The 18,633-nt window shown below is 42.0% G+C and overlaps 1 protein-coding gene across 11 annotated transcripts in view; it reads right to left on the bottom strand.

The window, feature by feature from the left end:
- Positions 1-11,905: 11,905 nt before the first annotated feature.
- CELF4 (CUGBP Elav-like family member 4) overlaps positions 11,906-18,633 on the bottom strand; it is a 692,870-nt gene continuing 686,142 nt past the window's right edge. For 9 of the 11 annotated variants that reach the window (XM_072031183.1, XM_072031181.1, XM_072031184.1 and 6 more), the window contains exon 13: positions 11,906-13,835. The gene's annotated coding sequence lies outside the window, so the exon portion shown is untranslated. Of the gene's footprint in view, positions 13,836-15,717; positions 15,806-18,633 lie in introns of all 11 variants that reach the window. The other 2 variants (XR_011805803.1, XM_072031175.1) reach the window with 2 other exon arrangements.

Genomic DNA, 18,633 nt, shown 5'->3' with positions numbered 1-18,633 from the left:
CTACTTGCAGGAGAGGAAAGTGAAATGACAGAGCCCGAGGGAAAGACAAAAACACAGTCTGTGTCTGAGAACGCAGGGAGGGCCTTCCCGCTTCGTTCCTCTCCTCGTGCCCCTCTCTGTCCCCAGCTGAACCAGTGTGACCGATCGCACTGAGAGTTTTGCTCCATGAGTGGAGATGAAAGAAAAGCTAAAAAGAGGGAAGGAGAGTGACTCCTACTCTGTTAGCATGGGTAATTTTGTTTGACATACACAGGCTTTATTCTGGGTTACAAGGCTTAACAACTTCCTTAATGTCATTTCCTGCTTTTCAGTTCCACCCGTCAGAGCCTGCACTCTGTGGAAGATGCTGGTGTTTTCCGGTGTGCTACGTGTATGATTTGTGAATGTGCTGGGGATCCTGGCACGAAGGCCAAGCACTTTGTGGGACAATTTTCCTCCACTGTAATGGCAGGAGGGTCTGGGAGTACATTACACAGGCTGCTCTGTGTCAGTCACCTCAACAACTCCTCTCAAATCCTTTCCCTAAGAAGTAGTTCTGGCAATCACTGGCCACACTTCCCTGGACTGGACAGAGTTTTAAGAAATAGGTTAGCGGGAATAAGGTAGCTCTGAGCTATGCTGACTGCATTATCCCTAGGAACCCTGTGATGAGTTTCTGCAGCCACCAGAGCTATTCTGAATTTGTAATGAACTCGAAAATCTTATCTCTGGAGTGAAAAGCAAGCTCGGTCTCTAGATGTGGTGTGTAATGAAGGGTCAACTCCAGCTAACACCAGATGCGGCAAACGAAGATACAGTGTGGTTTGCTACTCCCTGGGTAAGTGTGAGATCATCTCTGTTCAAACATCATCACCAAGAAATTTTTGCTGCTCTCTAGTTTGGGCCATTGGCAAGAGGGTTACACCCAAGACAATTCAGTACAGCATTTTAAGACTGCCTCAGTACTGGATTTCTGCATGAATATAAGGTGCAGGAATTTAAGAAATACCTGAAGATAATGTACAGACCTAGGAAGACAAATCCCATGGAAATTTGCTTACCTGCCTCTATCTTATAATTCTGTTCCTCTAATAAGCTAACTGTCCTCTGTGGTAGCAGTCATGGTGGGTGGTGTGTTTACCTGTTATTTGACAAACACTACTATAGGTTTTTTTCTTCTATTCTCATGAACAGTTTGCATCTGGGAAGTTTTTTTTTTTTTTTTCTTTCTTTCTTTCTTTCTTTTTTCCTTTTTTTTTTTTTTTTTTTTTTTTTTCTTGTTTGTTTTGTTTTGTTATTGATCCTGAGTTAGATTTTAAGCTTTGTGGGTCAGGCACCATCCTTTGGTCTGTGTTCACGCAGTGAAGAGCTTTAGCATCCATACAGTGTGACAAGTCAGATTGTGCCCACTGGGGATGGACAAATCTTTCCTGCTGAAATATTTTCTACAAAGAAAGGTCAATTTTGACGCCTCCTTCCTTCCCCTCCTTGGTTATTATTAATAAGAAAAATATTTCTTTTTGGGTCTGCTGAACTTAAAGGGCTTTGTTATTGCTTGCATGTGTCAGGGTCCACATGAATTGCTGCAGCACCTGGCAGGAGGCTCAGTTCATGTAAGCCGTACATCCGTTCTCTGCTACTGGTCCTTCTCCTTCACTGAACACTATTTCCCATAAAACACTGAAATGTCTTGCTGGTTGGCAGCTTTTTCAGAAAGTTTTGCTGCTTGTGAATCAACAGATTTCTCCATTTAAAAGTTTCCAGATTTTGAATGTTTTGGCCTTATTTGGACTGAAAAATGTACATTTACCAGGCTGGAATTCATTTATTTTTCCAGTGAGGCCTGCTAGGTACATGTGTGGGAGATTTCACTCCCCACTTCTTTCCCCACAAAGTTCAAGTAGGTCAGATGCTACCGTCGACAGTCCAACTTTAGCTTTACTCCTTCAAATCCCCACCAGTCTCCTGGACTTGACTTTACAAGTCCTTTCATGTCACTTCGCACTGTAGTGGGAGGAAGCGAAAATTACGGGCCACAGGCAGGGTTCCAAAAAGTGCTCTCTCTTTCTCAGAAAAGGGCTGGCATCTTTCCATGGGCCTTCATTGTATTTTATAGCCATACTACAGTATTTAACAGCATAATTTAGTAAGTGTCGGTACTCTGTAGCAGAGAGTGGAGAAACCGTCTTATTCAACCTCTGGCGACGTGCACTGATTCAAATAACGCACTGCGAGGTAACAGGAATGTTTTCTGGAAATGAAATTGGAGTCAGAAATGCCCTCATTGCCCATCTGCATAAATATTGGTGTCATCCTGATCAGCAAGCGGAATTCAAGACCTTTTACCCTTAAGAGGTTACTCTCTTTCAGAACTTCATGTTTTAATTCATTTCCCACCAAATTAGCTACCCCAAAGTGCAGACATTCATCCCAGTTTCTTCCTAAGACAAGGACAGGGCTTTTTTAATTTCTGTTCATGTCACACCCTAAATAAGTTTAATCACTAGAAGATCACTTATCCACTGTTATTGTGCATTGTTCTACCTGAGTCATTTTTTCAGTTCATAGAATATATGAAATGATTAAAGAAAATCAACATTCTTGCTGTAGATTACAGATATAGCTAAAGGTATCTGTGGAAGACTTGCTGCAACACAAAATCTGAGTGAAATGGTTTCCCACCCTTCCAACTGTGGTGTCTCTTCGTTCCTCAAGCCCTTTAAAAATTTTGGGGAGGTAGGTCTGGCTGCGATCCTGGACTGCCATCGGACATGGTGTTCTCAACACAGGGGGAAGAAAAAGCAAGGACTTTTCTGAGCTGTCACAGAGGCCATTTTGTGTTTACCTCAGCTGTACAGCCACCGTCTGGAAATTTTCTTACCAGAGTGTCAGGGATGTCACCTCTCAAATCAAGCAGGAGGCAGCAGTTGCATCAGAATCTGATCGGATGTAATCTCCTGAAGAGATTTCTTTGGGTTCTCCAGCTTAGAAGGCTGCAGTGGCCCATCATAATCTCTATCAGTTGTACCAGACTTGTACACAGCATAAAAAGACACTGAATCTGTGTAATGTCATTCGTCACGCCTGCAGTCACAATGCCAAGCCCCTCCTGCAGCAACTGCTGCACTTTGGTCTTTGCCGTGTGGATTTTTGAGGTGTAGCCAGGTTTAAATTGGAGGATCCTCAGCATATCAGTCAGGGGGAAGCAGCATTTCCTCAAGTCACCCTTCTCTCAGTTTAGCAGTGAGCCTAGTGTCAGGGCTGTGCATCATGTCCTGCCATCAGTACGCTGGCAGTAAGGCTGGACTTTGCCTGATGAGGGCAGCCAGTGATAAGCTATTCAGTGTGCATGTGGGAACCTCTCTCTTCTCCACTGGGTGGAACTGGAACTACCATAGTTCATAGCAAGGTGCAGCATGCACTGTAGTCCTTGTCCCTCTGTATGCCAGGTGCTCACTACCCTCCTGGCCTGCACTGGTTTTCCTTAAAAAGAAAACCCAATCCAGAAAGGAGATGCAGTAAAATTTGGTAGATCTACTGGGTTGGACAACAGTGAGGAGAGGGCTGCACTGGGTGCCTGTTCCACAACGTAGGCACAGCTGTGGTTGTGCAAGTCTAGCCATCTTAAATCTAGCCTTTGATGGTTTTATTTCATGAGAATAACAAGGGACACGGCCACAGGATAGACTTGCTCCGAGGAGGCGACTGGACTAGAAAGCACAGAATTCCCTTCCCATCAGCACTGCTGTGATCAGTGTTCTACATCTGCTCTGTTTGGGAAGTTCAGAGGGTATTTGCAGTGGTAACATACTCATAGATCTACACACATCTGCAGCAATTGATAATACATCTCTTCTGTAGCTGTCTCCTGAAGTTATCAAAGCAGTCAAGATGGTATTTTAACAGGAACGAAGTAGATGAGCAATGGGGTCTCTTGTGTTTTTAAAAGTCTGCTTTCTAAGCCCCAAAACCAATATGAGGCAAAGTCATATGCCATTTCAAAAATAGGTAAAGTGAAGTGATGCAAACCAGAAATGGTGATGAGTAACACTGCCATAGGCTATGCACTGGTCTGTACACTCCTCTCAAGATGGCATGTGGCTTGGTAACTGTCCAGCTCTGCCATCTGCAGAGACTGAAACTCAATTGCTGTTAACGAGAATGAAATTATGGCAATATTAGCATAATTAAAATGAGAAGAATCCTAGTTCAAGGATGATTGATGCCCATGGAAAGCTTTGGATAGAAGCAGAAAAGTCAAGTCCAAGAGTGTTGGCTCAGACTTTATTTACCTACACAATTTCCCCAGGTACAGGAGGAAATGTCCTTAAAAAAAAAAAAAAAAAAAAGGTTTAATGTGGCTACTGACTGGTATTAAATAAATGATGCATGTTGGCAGAGCGATAGATGAGAATAGCGGAAAACACATTGTGAAAGGAACCAGAAGAATTGCTGTCATAAATCTCCCCAAACTATTCTAGACAGAGAAAGGCTAAAAACTAAGCAGGCTACTGGGAGCATAAGGAAGGGGGCTTTAGGAGAAACCCATAGCCCTGTAGGTTCATTGCCAAAAGTTCTGCCCATATGTCCAGTCTCTTGGAAGAGAAGCACTGGATGGCCAAGGAAAGAGAAGGGATGTGAAGATGTGTCATTGCAATGTGGGTTGTTTGGCTTTTTGGTTTTATTTTTTTATTTCATGCAGGTTAAAAGAGCTCCAGGTGTTCTCTGTAGAAAAAAGAGATTAGAAGGCAGCATTAATCAAGTTTACAGCATATTCAAGCAAGTAGATAAAGAGGAGAGAAAAAAAAATACCCTGAAATGTTTTTCTAATGAATGCATATTTTAGCTGAAGAATTCGCAGGGGTCGACATGGAGAAAGGCATGTATATATGCAAAACTAGGGTTAGGAGACAAAATGGGATTATTTTCAAAGCTCATAAATAATGTAACCATTGGAAGAAAAATGCAGAGGTTTCTGTTGATCTTATTGCCAAAGGAACAACTTTAGGCCTGATAAAGTAAGGGGCTAAAGGGGATTTCACACAGAAGAATGGAAGAGCGCAGCTGTGTGCCTATTACAACATGTCACACCACGCATGGTTTTCCTTGGGTAAAAGATGGGCATGTTGGGACAGGATGTTCTGGCTTCCTTGACCCACTAAAATGGCTGTATCCAGGGCTAAAGGACCTTTACATTGGCAAGAAATTACTGTTTCTTGTCGACTTTTGTAAGGTGTTCACTGAAAGCAGTTATAACATTCCCATTAACTTTTTTTTTTTTTCTTTGCAGAAAGAGGCCATTGCTGAATGCTTTAGACAACCCTAATTGCAAAACCACAGGAGAAACTTGACAGATAACCAGCCACTGAAAATGTTTGAGGAGCAGAAATGCCTTCTTCATTTGCATTTCTGGTTTCCACAAAAATTGTGTAGCTTCACAGTGACCAAGGCAGGTCATATAAGAGCTTAGTTATCTATTTTGCACACGCAATTATCCGTGCCATTGTCACACCTGCTCAGCCTTCACATCAGTCACTCTGTACAGTTTAGTCAAGCAGTCAAATGGCTAAAGTTCTCAAAGTCCCTGTTCCATATAATTTCCATTCCTGCCAGGTGAGAATGACCATTAACTGGCTCATATTCCAGTTTTGCTTTATTGAGCTGACCTCTGTTTGTATTTGTCTTTGAAGTAACATTTCTGGACAGTGAGAGAAGGTAGACTGACAGCCCTGAAGCCTGCTTCCTGTGAGCCTGTGGTCTCTTTGTCCATGCCCACCTGTGGCCTAACAGGCCCCAAATCTGTTGTGTGGAAGTTGCTGCTGCTCTGCTCGGGAAAGAAGGACACAGTAACTCCAGCACCTCCTCTTCGGTGTGCAGAACCTGAGTATTTGTGCATGCTCTTAGTCTGTTTTAAATGGTAAGCACAGAGGATGTCTAATCAGTTTACTTCCCACTGCACATGGCTTCTCTCCATCACCACCCCCCAGCTGAGATTTAGTGGCTTCCATCAGCACTTAGGTGACTTTTAGTGTTTCCTAATTCAGCCAGGTGCAATGCTTGGCCACAACCATCACCTAAGGAACATACAATGCCTATCTACACGCTGAAGCCCTGGAGGACTAATTCTGAGAAGTGAGACCTTACTCATTTCTTGGATCCCCTGCTAAAATTGCAACAAAAGCACTAGCTGGGCTAACGAGCAATGATATAGACTCCCTGATGTAGGACTGTCAAAAGATTTCATATAGGATAGCTTACTGAGCAGCTGGAGGCAAGTAGCTCTTGCTAGTAGTGGTCTGGTGTACAGGCAAAGCAAGGCCCTGACAGACCAAATCGGTCCTCTCAGCCCCAGCTGCACAGAACCCTGCCCATGTTTCTTCACCATTTGCAGTTAATAGGGGAGGAGAGCTCGTTTAAATCTGATGGATAAGAACCCTTCCTAGAATTGGGCATTTGGCAGTATCAGCCTCTTCACGGAAGGAAAAATTCCCCAGTCTCTGATTAAACTGGATCTGGACTGTAAGTCTTTCAGGCAAGTGTGTTGCTTTATGTGGATTCCCTACCTCTAGGAAAATAAAACACCTTAAACGTACAGTATTTCACCCAAACACAACTCTCTCCCAGCCCTGAAAAAGCTTGGTAGTCAAGCATAGAAAATATTTACTTGGTAAAGCTTTAAGATCAGGCTTTTGGGCTGGAAACAGAAAGGGTATAAATAAGCCAGATATAGGACAACTCCCACTAAAACTGCAAAGCTTAATCTGCAGAGCCAGGCAGCTCTCTAATAACTGGTCCCACATGTTGGACCAGCCTGCCTGTCAGGCTGTGAGGTGCCTCCGTCTAATCTCAGTGTCCTGTTATAAACTAGACACGGCATGCACAGGCACTCAGCACTCCTTTGTCTTTGGTGTTTGGGTTGTGCTGTGTGTGGATGTCCTGTCTGGCTGTCCCTTGGGGGCAGAGGGACAAATATCTCTTTGTTTGTCATCAGTCTCCCGGTTGCCTGCCCTCAAACCAAGGCAGGCTGCTCCCCAGAGCCAACTTTAGTGCACTTGTGTGAAATGTGAGGCAAAGTGTTAGTTGGATTTGTGCAAGATTCATGTGTTCCACTGTGCTGTGGGCTTGCTGCAGAAGGCAGCAATAACGGAACAGGCCGTGTGGAAAGGGTTAAATTGAGGAAAAATTAGGCTGACACTTTTCATCTGCACTTCTCTGCTATTGTAACAGCGGCTGGGGGCTTCTACTGGCTTGGCTTAAAAAAGATATTGTTAATGTCTAACACTTGATGACAGATGGTTCACCAATACTGCTAGGCCCATTGTCTCACTTAATAGCTCTTTGTTCTAGTTGAAAGAAGGTAATCTTTTCTTGTAGGAGTTGGTAGGAGGATCTGTGTACAACGTGCCTGCTGACAGCCATCCCAGGGCTGGAGCCTGCTCTGCAGCTCACTGGAGTGGAATCGTCTCCCTTACCCCGGAGGAGGGACTCACAAAGGAGTCATTACCGTCATGATGCCTAATTTGTGGGTGTTTTGCTGTCTGGTGGGATTCACAACACTGAATTAGGCAATTGCATTCTCCGTGCAGTGTGTGGAAAAAGCAAAACACATGATCTGATTGGCTTCAAAGGGTGAGGAGAAGTTTAGGGCCTCTGCCGCTCTGAGGAGGGGAGGCACCCATTTGGGGGATGTCACGCTGTGGTTCCCTGCTGGGAAGAGTTAACCCACCCACTCACCAGCTGCCTGGAGACTTGCAGAGCTGAAAGCAAGAGCTGTAACCCAACAATACAGGCTTCCTGGGAGAGCTGAGCAGCAGACTAAGGTGTACCAGGGAGGGAGGCTGTGTCCCTTCCTCCTGGCAAGGTGTGCTGTGCTGTGTAATGTGTGTAGCCTGCAAGGGAGCAGTGTGAGGAGCCTGGGTCTCCTTGGCGAGGTTATGGAGTCATTTGCTCCTTGTTCCGGTTCCTATTTCTGCCTTTTAAATGAGGCAGGTCAATTTTTTTCTTCATCTCAGGGGATAAATCCCAGCTTACAGCCGGGCAGAGGAATAATCTGAACCTGGATTTGTTGTTTCCGATGTGAATGCACCACACACCATGAGGCTGATGCTTATGGGAAGAGGGCATGTTTACCTGTATGTATGCACATATACCAGGAGCAATTCCTCCTCCTCCAGCCTGTGCCTGGCTGGAGATAGCCCATTCGTTCATACCTTACCAGGTCATGACCCAGCATTCAGGGTGCCTTCTGAATGCCACGGGGAGAGGACATTTGACAGCAAGGTGTTTCTTGCAACCAGTTGTGGGTTTATCAGTGACAGTGCTATATAGGTTCCTCAGAAGTATTTAGGGGATGTTCAAGGTTGGCTGAGCACTAAGGAAAGGTTGTACAATACCAGAGGTGACTTAAGTGTGCAAGCTGCCACCCCCTCGAGAAATGGAGCACAATGGCTCTACTTGGTACTTTCCAAAGGTTTATTTTGGATTTGTTTGCTCTATTGACAGTTCTTACTGTAGTGACAGGGAAGCCCTGGGACTAAAATCTGAATTAAGGTCTGTTCTCATCAGTAAGTCGGACACCTCTGACATTCCAAATGGTATTTTCAGACCCCACAGCTGACTAGCCCAAGACCGTGGCTTAGTCCTATTTCATTGGCTCTGGAGTGATGGGACAAGCCAGGTATTCTCAAACTGAATCTGCCTAGGGACCTTCATAGACAACAGCATCAGTAGCCTTCTTTTTCAGGTGATGCTGCATGTGAGCTTGCACATCATGCTGGAGCACCCAGTGATCTGTGTTTACCCACTTGCAAAAGTCTTGTGAAGTTTGAGTTGCTTTGTGGCACCAAAACCATGAATAGTTGGCATGACTCACAGGGCAGTCTCTGCCCTGGTATATTTGCAACAAGGGTAAAGTGTTTTTGGAGGCTTAAGGGTGGAAAAGGTGGAAAAGTCCTCACCTTGCTTCAGGAGGACATTTCCAAGCAGTCAATGTTAGTTACAGGAAAGGTCAATGAGCAGAGCTCTGTAGACTCATTCAATGTCTAGGTCATCTTTTAATAATAGTAATAGTAGAAGTAATAATAATAATAACAATAATAAATTTGTATAGTGGACAGCTGCTTGGAGTGGGGATGGTGTGGAGGTGGCAAGAGGAAAGGTTTCCTCTTGTGTGTGCAAAAGAAGAGTGGCTCTGTGGCTATGTCAGGGAATGCTGATATGGAAAATTGAACCGAGGAAGGGATTTAATGTCTTATAGACACAGAAGTGTGATTAATGCTTGAGGTGTCTCCACGGGACTGCAGAAAGAGTGACTGCAAGCCATGCCTTGTACATGTACCAAAGGTTGCCCCCAGCTATTCATGGGGATGGGATTGCAGCGTGCTGTAATCACACTGGTGCCACGGAGCACCTTGGCGAAGGATTGATCTTTGACCTTCAATAAACCTGTAGTTTCGTGTAATGTGATTTAGCAGCCGCAAGTAAGAGAGAGGAGCAAGCATCAAACAGCCAGTGGCTTTTGAACCTCTGCAATAAAGTGTTCCTGGGCTGTTGTGGTCTGGTGCATGTGGGCAGGCAGCTACAGGCTTTCAGGTTGGCTTGGCCTCTCTCTTCATTTTCAGTACTTCAGACTGGGGCTTTTTTTTGGGCCACAGTACAGTCCTGTGCTGAAACCAACCCGTGCTGCAAAGCTTTGCTTGTTTTGCTTCATAGCACCTTCACACAGTGTGAAGGGGTGAGCTTCCTTCAGACAGAAGCGCAGTGTCTCCATATAACAAGAAATTAAATCTTAAAGCAGGGCACGTATGTGTGGGCAGCCCAGAGAAGGGTGTTTAGCCAACCATAAGGCCGTGTCCACATTTGTGCTTCAGCACACCCCATTTTAGTGTGTTTCCACCATAACCAGAGCTCAGCAAGTAAACACCACGTAGTGCAGGCAGCAGCCTGGTCACAGCAGTGTGTTATTCTCCTGCACACCGGTGTTAACGAACCTGAGGTGGGTGGGCAGCGTTGCGGTGCCTGTGGGCCACACAGGTGGCTTTAATAGTATTTTCTGGCCTCCTTCTGGGAGGTGGCTGCTCCCCAGCACTGGATATTTTGTCTCCTGCATACTGCAGGGTACCTGAGAAGAGTTTCCGAAATCTCATCTCACAGCCATCGACCAACAGCCCCCAGGTGTCTCAATGGCCAGGGGTGTTCCCAGATGGATCCCCCAGGGATAAAACCCATCTTACTTGGCCACGTGGACATGTCCTTGCAGGTACACTGTGCACATCCCCAGATCCTCTGCAGGGATGCAGCACCTGCCCCAAGGCAGGGGACAGAAGGGATCTGGGGAGCCTGGGGGTCACAAGGGAGAGCTGGGAGAGCAGCAGAAGAAATGGGGATGGAATCAGGCACCAACTTTCAGCGCCACCCTTAGTGTGCCACTGTGGGAAAATGACTCCTAGTTGTTATGTTTTTTCCCCTCTTTGAAGGGTCTTGGATGATCTTCACCAGCCCTTTAACTCTCAAACTGACCCATGTCAGAGGATGTGCTCTGTGCCCATGCAGCTAAGGGCAGGATGCTGCTGGATGGCTGAATGGCCTTTGGGGCAGAAACCTGTTTTTACTGGAGACCTCATCCTCCGTTTCTAGGTCAGAGACTTTTGAAGTCTATTCCCACATCTTCATTTTTTTCCTGAGCATCTTCTGTGCAGTGATTGGAGTGCTGTATGTGCTCCTCCGTATTTACCCTTACTTGCAGATAAACAAACAAACAAACAAAACAAAAAAATGACCTTATTCCCTCCTTGTATTCATCACCTGATTTACATTTCATTTATTTCTATAGCCCCGAACAGACATTAGTAACTCGTAAGGGTAATAACAGGAGTTTCTACTAATAGAACTCCTTCCATCTGTGGAGTTCAAATTATGGACAAGCACCATTAGTCCCATTTAGAGATGGATTTAGCCGGTGCAACTTGTCCAAATGCAGACACGGCTGCAAGAATCAGGAAGGAAATGTAAAGACTCCTGATTTCAACCCCAGACTCAGCTCAGCTGATCTGGTACAGCCATTTCGGAGGGTGGGGGGCGGGGGACATGCACTATCATTCAAAAGACGAGATGTGAGGGATGCTCAGGAAGAAAATGAAGCTCATCTCTGGAGCCTGCTGAATTTCACAAGGTTGTCCCAAAGCAGCAAGAGGAGCAATGTCCCGAGCTTTGGCCTCGATACTTATCAGCATGAAAAAACCATGAGCGTGAAATCAAACAACAGGCTTCAAATGGGAGCTACAATGACTCTAATTTGTATGTACCATTATTTGATCTTCTAACCTACTAGGTTTAAGGTAAACCACAGCGGAATATCAAGCAGACATTAAATGAAACAGTGTCATTAATTCAATCCAATGAGATATGTTTTATATAACAAAGGGATTTGTTCTGATACTCAAACAATGTATATAAATGAAAGAGTCGAAATAGATTCATTTTGTTCTCAAAGCAAACACATTAAGGAAAGCCATCAAGAAGTAAAGAGCACGGCGTTTTTTTTTTTTTTTAAACTGTGCTTTATTTAGGGCTAAGCTGGAAAGCGTCATTCAATAATTACAGAAGATTACAAGGAGTTTTAGGGAATTGAGAGTGAAAGAGCAGTTGTATGGAACTGCAGCTGCGTTACACATCTGTACTTCCTAGCTGTGGGCTCAGTCTTGCTGTCCTTACTCAGGTAGAATACCCAAATATCCCCATGGGGTATCTGCCAGAGTAAGGACGGGAGGATAGGCCCAGTAGGGAATCTAAAAAAAAAAAAAAAGAAAAAAAAAGACAAAAGAAAAAAAAAATGAAAAAAAAAAAAGAAAGGAAGGAAGAAAGAAGTTTGAGATCAAGATAAAAAAATACTAAGAAAAACAAACAAGAACATTAAAACGGAGTAAAACCGAATAAAGAATCAGAAACAATTATCACACTGCTCAGTTGAAGCAAACAAGTGTGAGAATGATGTAAATCAAGTTTTAAGACTGTGAAAATAAATTATAATAAATATGATATACTTTAAAATATATGTGTTCTTAAATAATTCATTGTTTTTTTCTGAGTCAGATTTTTTAAAGCAATGTCTTATTTTTAACTGCTCTAAAGTCATTTACCAAAGATAAATATCGTGCTTTCATTAAATAGTTTTCCTTGTTTTTCTCTATCATTACAATTAAAAGTCCTACAAAATATGCAAATTTATTTACAGAAAAACGGAGCCAGCATCTTTTTTTTATTTTTTAAACATCCCCCTGTTTCTCAAAATTCCTTGTAAACAGTTGCAGAAATTCTTCAAAGAGATTGTTTTCTTTATCTTATGGTTTACTTGATTTTTTTTTATTTTTTATTCTTATTTTTTTTATTTTTTTTGTATTTTTTATTTTTTTATTTTTTTTATTTTTTTTTATTTTTTTATTTTTTAAGATTAAGGTTCTAGGCTAACCCTTGCCCTGAAGGTTTCTAGAGCAAATATGGAAGCTACTGAAGCATAGGATGATGGGAATTTTGCGGACAGCAGATCATGAAGACATGAAGCGTTTAGCTGTGTTTTGTTGTTCAAGTTAGAACTAACGTCTGATAAAAAGACAGCTGTTTTGTTTCCCATTTGCATTGTCTACAGAATCGAGTTTTGTTTTGTTTATTTTTTTTAATAGCTGGAATGCTTGCAGTTAAAAAAGCTGCCAAAATAGCCATTTCTCTCCTTTTTCTCCTCGATAAATAACAGCATCCAACAGCATTGGCAGAGTAGGAATTTATGCTCAATCTAAACTCTACAAAATTACAGTTCTACAACATCTTTGTTTTTAGCATTAACGCTAACTTCTATGTAGTATTATTTTTTTTTGCTTTTTTGTTTTTTTTTTTTATTTTTATGTTGTCTAATTTTTTCTATTATATAGGTATTTTAAACTTTCTTTCTTTAAATTCTGTACAACTATTAGGATTTTAAATGGGGAGAGTTAGAAGCATTTACAAACCTTTTTTGTTTTCCATTTTAATATCAACCATCTTTCCTTTCTCTTTTCTATGCCTTTTAATGTATTTATTTATGTATTTATTTATTTTTTTTTTTTTGCTTTTCATAGATATCCATCTTACCTGCCTTTAACAGCGCAATCCTTACTTATTATACAGAAAACCATATGAAAGCTTCATAGACTCTAATTAATGTATAACCAAAGAACCTCCCAAAGTATCAAAGAACTATTATCTTGCCATTTTAAAAGCTTTTAAGCATTATTATTATTATTACTTTTTTTTTTTTTTTTTTTTTTTAGTTTTTACATATTTCTTATAATCGCTCTCAAAAACTGTTTTAGGAACAGCTCAGAGAAAAGGAAAGAACTTCCATATTTTACATACAGCTACAAGTCTGCGGTAAAAATTTTGTCCTTTGGTCCCTATATAGCTAAGGAATGACAGATAAAGATGCTCAGTGACTGTTACCATGGGTCACACATGGTAACCGCATCCTTGGTGGCAAACAGGCACTCCTTTGTCAGTATCCAGGTTTGCATCTCCTGTTTGAAGAAAAGCCGCTGTGGTGATATCAGTGTCTCTTCAGAAATCCTGGTTGATCTTGTTCCTGTTCTGATTTTACTTATGTGTTTGTTTGTTTTCAAGCGCAAGTCCTTCGAAGTCAGCAGATGTGATACTTTTCTTGAAGAAATGTTACAGTCTAAACAATCAAAGAGAGAATAAGTCTGAAGTCTTCAGCTTGATTGATATTTGCTGATATGTCAAAGGTGTAATCCAACAGTTCCCGTTTTTTTAATATATATACTTTTTTTTTTTTTTTTTTTTTTCTAAATGTGGCCCATTCAGCTGCTGCCCTAAAAAATGAAGAAGATCATTGCAAATTAAATCAAAAAGGGGAGGGGGAAGTAGGGAAAGAGGGGGATATTTGGGACAGGGGAGAGACCTAAAAAATGAAAACAAAATTAAAAACAAGCCTGTTCGTTTGGGCCCAATCCTGCTCCTGTTGAAAGTAATGGGTGTTTTCTTCTCCCTTCAATTGGGACAGGATGGGGCTTCTGCTTTGGTGGTTTGCTTTTGGACGTATTGGCTCTGATTCTGCTCCCACTCACGTCAACAGAAAGATTCCCCTTGACTTCAGTGAGAACCGGATCAAACCCAAAGTGAGCAAGGTAGTCACGATCATGATAGAGAAAAATACAATTGTTCCTAATAGTAATAGTAATCGTAAATCAAAATAATAGTAAGGCATGTCTATGTAAATCCATATCACTACATATGTACAAATAGCTGCATTTTAATTATTTTTAAGTGCCACTTTACAATGCCAGATCACAATCTTGCTTGGCGCGCTTTTGTAGTGTGAAAGGCATTGAGAAAGAATTGGCCTACATTTTAATGGGGTGCCATCTATGACAGTGTAGGAGCTTTCTGTGGAGACATAGCTGCCAATAACATCTACATCCTTGTGAATGTCAGAAAGTAGGACTTTGAACAGGCAATTTATAGGAGGTTAAATAAAAAAAAAAGACTGTTGGAATAAACTTTTTTTTTTTTTTTTTTTTGCAAAAAAATGTAAAGCTAACATTTCTTAAATAAAAAAAGTTATTTAAAAAAATGTAATCATGATCCGACTAGGCTTGACATTTAAGTAGGATGCTTAATCATTAAGGATTAGCTCTTATCTCTTTCTAGCAAGCAGGTTCTTCTTACACACTTGGTGATTTATTACATCAAGAAACTTAGAAACTGCAAAAGGTCCACTCTGGTGGAAAAGTGTCATGCGGAATATCAATCCATGCTGGCAGGTTTTCACACTGTTGGTTCAACAAACAGCAAACCGTACACAGCAGTCTAAACAATTACAACACCAAAAATAATAATAGAATAAAAAAATAAAAAACACTCGTCAAGGACCCTTTTTCAGTTGTAAACAAAAAGATGCATTTTGTGTTTTGATCTGGATGGTTTTTTTTTTCCCACTCAAAACAAACCCTCCCTCCCCCTGAGCAATTAATTTTGGCTGGAGTTGCTGTAATACAGAACCTTAGAGAATTAGGTATTCTTGAAAAGACATATAATGAGGCTTTTCTTGGGGTTGTTTTGCTTTTTTTTTGCTTTTTTTTTTTTTTTTTTTTTGGATTGCTATAGTTTTTCAAACTACTGTTACTATCATTTTGCTTTTTCTTTTTTTTAATTTAATTTTTTTTTTTTTTTTTAATTTTTGGACAGTGATTTGAAATATCCTGAGGGGTAAAAAAGATGTCAATTGAAAAAGGCCCCAATTCTCTGGAATAAAAATAAAATCACAAGATTTTCAGTGCAAAAAAATTAACCTCACATTTTTTTTCTCTCATTTTTTTTTCCAAATTATCTATACAGTTATAACAATCCCATTTTTTTCTAAAGAATTAGGAATCCATCTTTTTTTTTTTTTCCTTCTATGTGACATCTAGAGAAGCATAAAACGCTGACGAGAAATCAAACGACAAATAAAGAAACCACTGCAAGCACCAAAAACGAAACGAAAATGAGCACAGCAAAAAATTGTGGCAGCACAAAGTCAAAAAAGGCACATGTGATCATGACTGGCCAATCATCAACTGATACAACATCCAAGAAAAATGCTTCAATCACGGCACCTGCACGAAACTTGACGGCATGTCATGCAACCAATTCTTAGCTTGTTACATGACGCCATCATGTCACACTTTCAACTTCGAGTTGATTTGAACTTACGGCCTGGGGGACTGTATTCTCCACTTTCATGTCATTACGTGAACTTTTTTCCTAGCTCAGCGCGAGACTGTGGTGGATTTGACTGGCTCTTGGTTGGTTTTGTTGGAATTTGATTGAATGACAAAAGAAGAAAAGATTTTTTTTATATATATATATATTTATATATAGTGTGGAAAAAGGGAAAGGTAGGGAAAGAAGATATATATAAAAATAATAATAAAAAAAAAAGATACAAACACAGCATCAATCAAAAAGCTCTAATGGAAATACTTGCCGTTAAACTATAGAAAACGAAACAAGAAGGAAAGCAAAACAAACCAACTGAACAGAAAGAAATAAAAGAAAGGAAGAAGAAAAGAAAAAAAGGAAAAAAAGAAGGATGGAGGAGGCCTAGCCAGAGACACACACATAAAACACACACTTAAATGTAGACACACGGTCAACAGTGAACAGTAACAGAACGCTGTGCAGCGGCTGTTGAGGAGAGCATGCACTGAATGAATGAGCGCAGACACAGATCGGTTTGCAAAGTCTGGAAAATAAATACATTCGCTGCCAACCAGAATGCTTTCGTTAGCACCAGCCTCTCCCGCACCACCCCCGGCCTCCGGGGCTTCACGGGATGGCTAGCCAAATTCCGCCGGGAGCCTTGCCATTTCCTCGGATGGACTCCGGAGCAAGCATTGCTCTAATGCAATCACATCCCAGAAAGTTTAAAGTCATTGGGCAGTAAGAGACCATGAGCTGCTTTGGCTACTGAGAATTAAAAAAATAATAATAATAAAAAAGAAAGAAAATAAAATAAAAGAAACAAAAAAGAAAAGCGACTATTGCTGATTGCTGCATGTCCATTTAGTGGTTCTCAGGACGGTGGGCTCCGAAACAGCAATGCTGGTATGGTGTGTGAAGCAGACTTGTAGGAGGACTCAGATGACACGATGGTCCCTAAATCAGCATTATTAAAGGAAGGGAAATTTACTCCTTTGGTGTTTGGCTTTGGCCTGAATTGAAAAAAAAATGGAAAAAAAAGTGAAGAGAGGAGAGGAGAGGAGAGGAGAGGAGAGGAGAGGAGAGGAGAGGAGAGGAGAGGAGAGGAGAGGAGAGGAGAGGAGAGGAGAGGAGAGGAGAGGAAAAAGTAACAAAAAGATGAAAGTGAAAGAAAAAAAAAGGAAGAGGAAAGAATAATAAAAATAATGATAAAAATAGAAGGAAAAGGAAAAGGAAAAGGAAAAGGAAAAGGAAAAGGAAAAGGAAAAGGAAAAGGAAAAGGAAAAGGAAAAGGAAAAGGAAAAGGAAAAGGAAAAGGAAAAGGAAAAGGAAAAAGATGCCAGGGGTTGGTTGCTACAATCTCTAGAAACACTCTGTTCCTTTCCTACCACAGAAAATGTCCCTTTATTGGCCCAGGGAGTTTTGCCTCAGTAAACACCAAAAATCACTGCACACAATGATACATTTGTCTCATTTGGCAGCCCTGCACCCTGTTCCTCAGGTATTGCCTTTCTGTCACCTTGGCAGGGCTCATATCTCTCCTCCCAGCCTATTTCTAAAAAGTCACTGCACACAACTAAAATTTCACTTCGCGTTTGGGTGTCACAAGAATATTGTTGGCAGTTCTCATCCTGAAGTCATGCATGCTGGCTAGAGAAAAATTTATTATTTTTTTTCCTTTTTCTTTTTTTGTCTGTTTCTATTTTTTCTGAGCTGAAACATGTTTTCTGGCTAGAGCTGTTATGCTCAGCTGACAAGAGACGGTGCTGAACTAAGCCCTGAACTGAGCATTGGCTTCAGCTCCATACTTTGCCCACAGTTGGCTGATGCCTTGGGCTGTTGACTCCTTCTTGATGGCCTGGCCCCAAAATTCTGCAGCTGGATGAGCTGGAAGTGTCAGCCTGAGCTTCCTGGGGTTTGGGTGAGTGGAATAGACTGGTTGCCCCTAGGGAGATACAGGATTTGGGTTCACATTTATTTCTCAAGCCAAGAGGGAGAAAACTGTCTTTCTGAAGATGGCCCAGGGCAGAGCTGTTGTCACTTGCGCACTTGTGTCTCTGGGTACCCAAGGAGAAGTAGTGTGAACCATACAGGTCTGGCCTTTGCATAAGGATGAGAAAAGGGCCTTCTTCATCCCTTTCACCCCCCGGGGCTTTCTGGTTGTACGGCACCAGTCACAGAGCCAGGGGTGGCAATACCATGGGCACTGCTCATATGACCATAGGCACCACCCCACCTGTGCCAGCCTGAGGCAACCCTCAAGCTGAGGTGAGTCTCTTGGACGTAGCCTTGACTGGACATAACATTTTCCCTTACAGCTGGAGCACGAAGGAGCAGGTTGACCTGCCAGTGACCAGAGGCTTTGGAGCGGGTACTACCATCCCCCTGCCTGTCCTCCACACACACCTCCAGACGCTGTGGATGCGACATGCGCACGCGCGCCCACACACACACGTATGTACAGATGAAGGCTCAGAACTTGCTGCGGCTAAAAGAACAAAACAAACAAACGAACAAACCAGAAAACGTACTCTCAAATGAAAGCCAAACGTGGTCATCCTGTCTGCCTAACCTGGAGGGCTACACGGGTGAATGTCTTTCTCTGTTGACTAGGAAGAGGAGCTAGATGCCTAACTTATGAGGTGGGTAACCTAACTTCACCAGTGGCCTGAAATTGAGAGGCAAGCTAGGCATTTGTGCTAGACTGGATGCTGGCCAAACTCATCTGTTTAAGGAGAGCAATTCACTTTGCTGGCAAGAGGTATAAACTTTGGGCATTGCTGAAGTAAATTTGTGAGTAAAAGTGTTAAGGTTATGAAGACAAGTATATACAGCCTAGTTCAGAAGTGGTGCCTTGGAGGTAAAGAGGAAGCTTTCTTCCTGAGCACTTGGGGCCTGTACACAGAGACAGATCAGGCAAAATCTCTT

Source organism: Anas platyrhynchos, chromosome Z (genome assembly GCF_047663525.1).
Source record: "Anas platyrhynchos isolate ZD024472 breed Pekin duck chromosome Z, IASCAAS_PekinDuck_T2T, whole genome shotgun sequence".
Classification (NCBI taxonomy): domain Eukaryota; kingdom Metazoa; phylum Chordata; class Aves; order Anseriformes; family Anatidae; genus Anas; species Anas platyrhynchos.
Note: the sequence above shows the minus strand (reverse complement) of the source record. Positions and strands in the feature narration are given on the sequence as shown.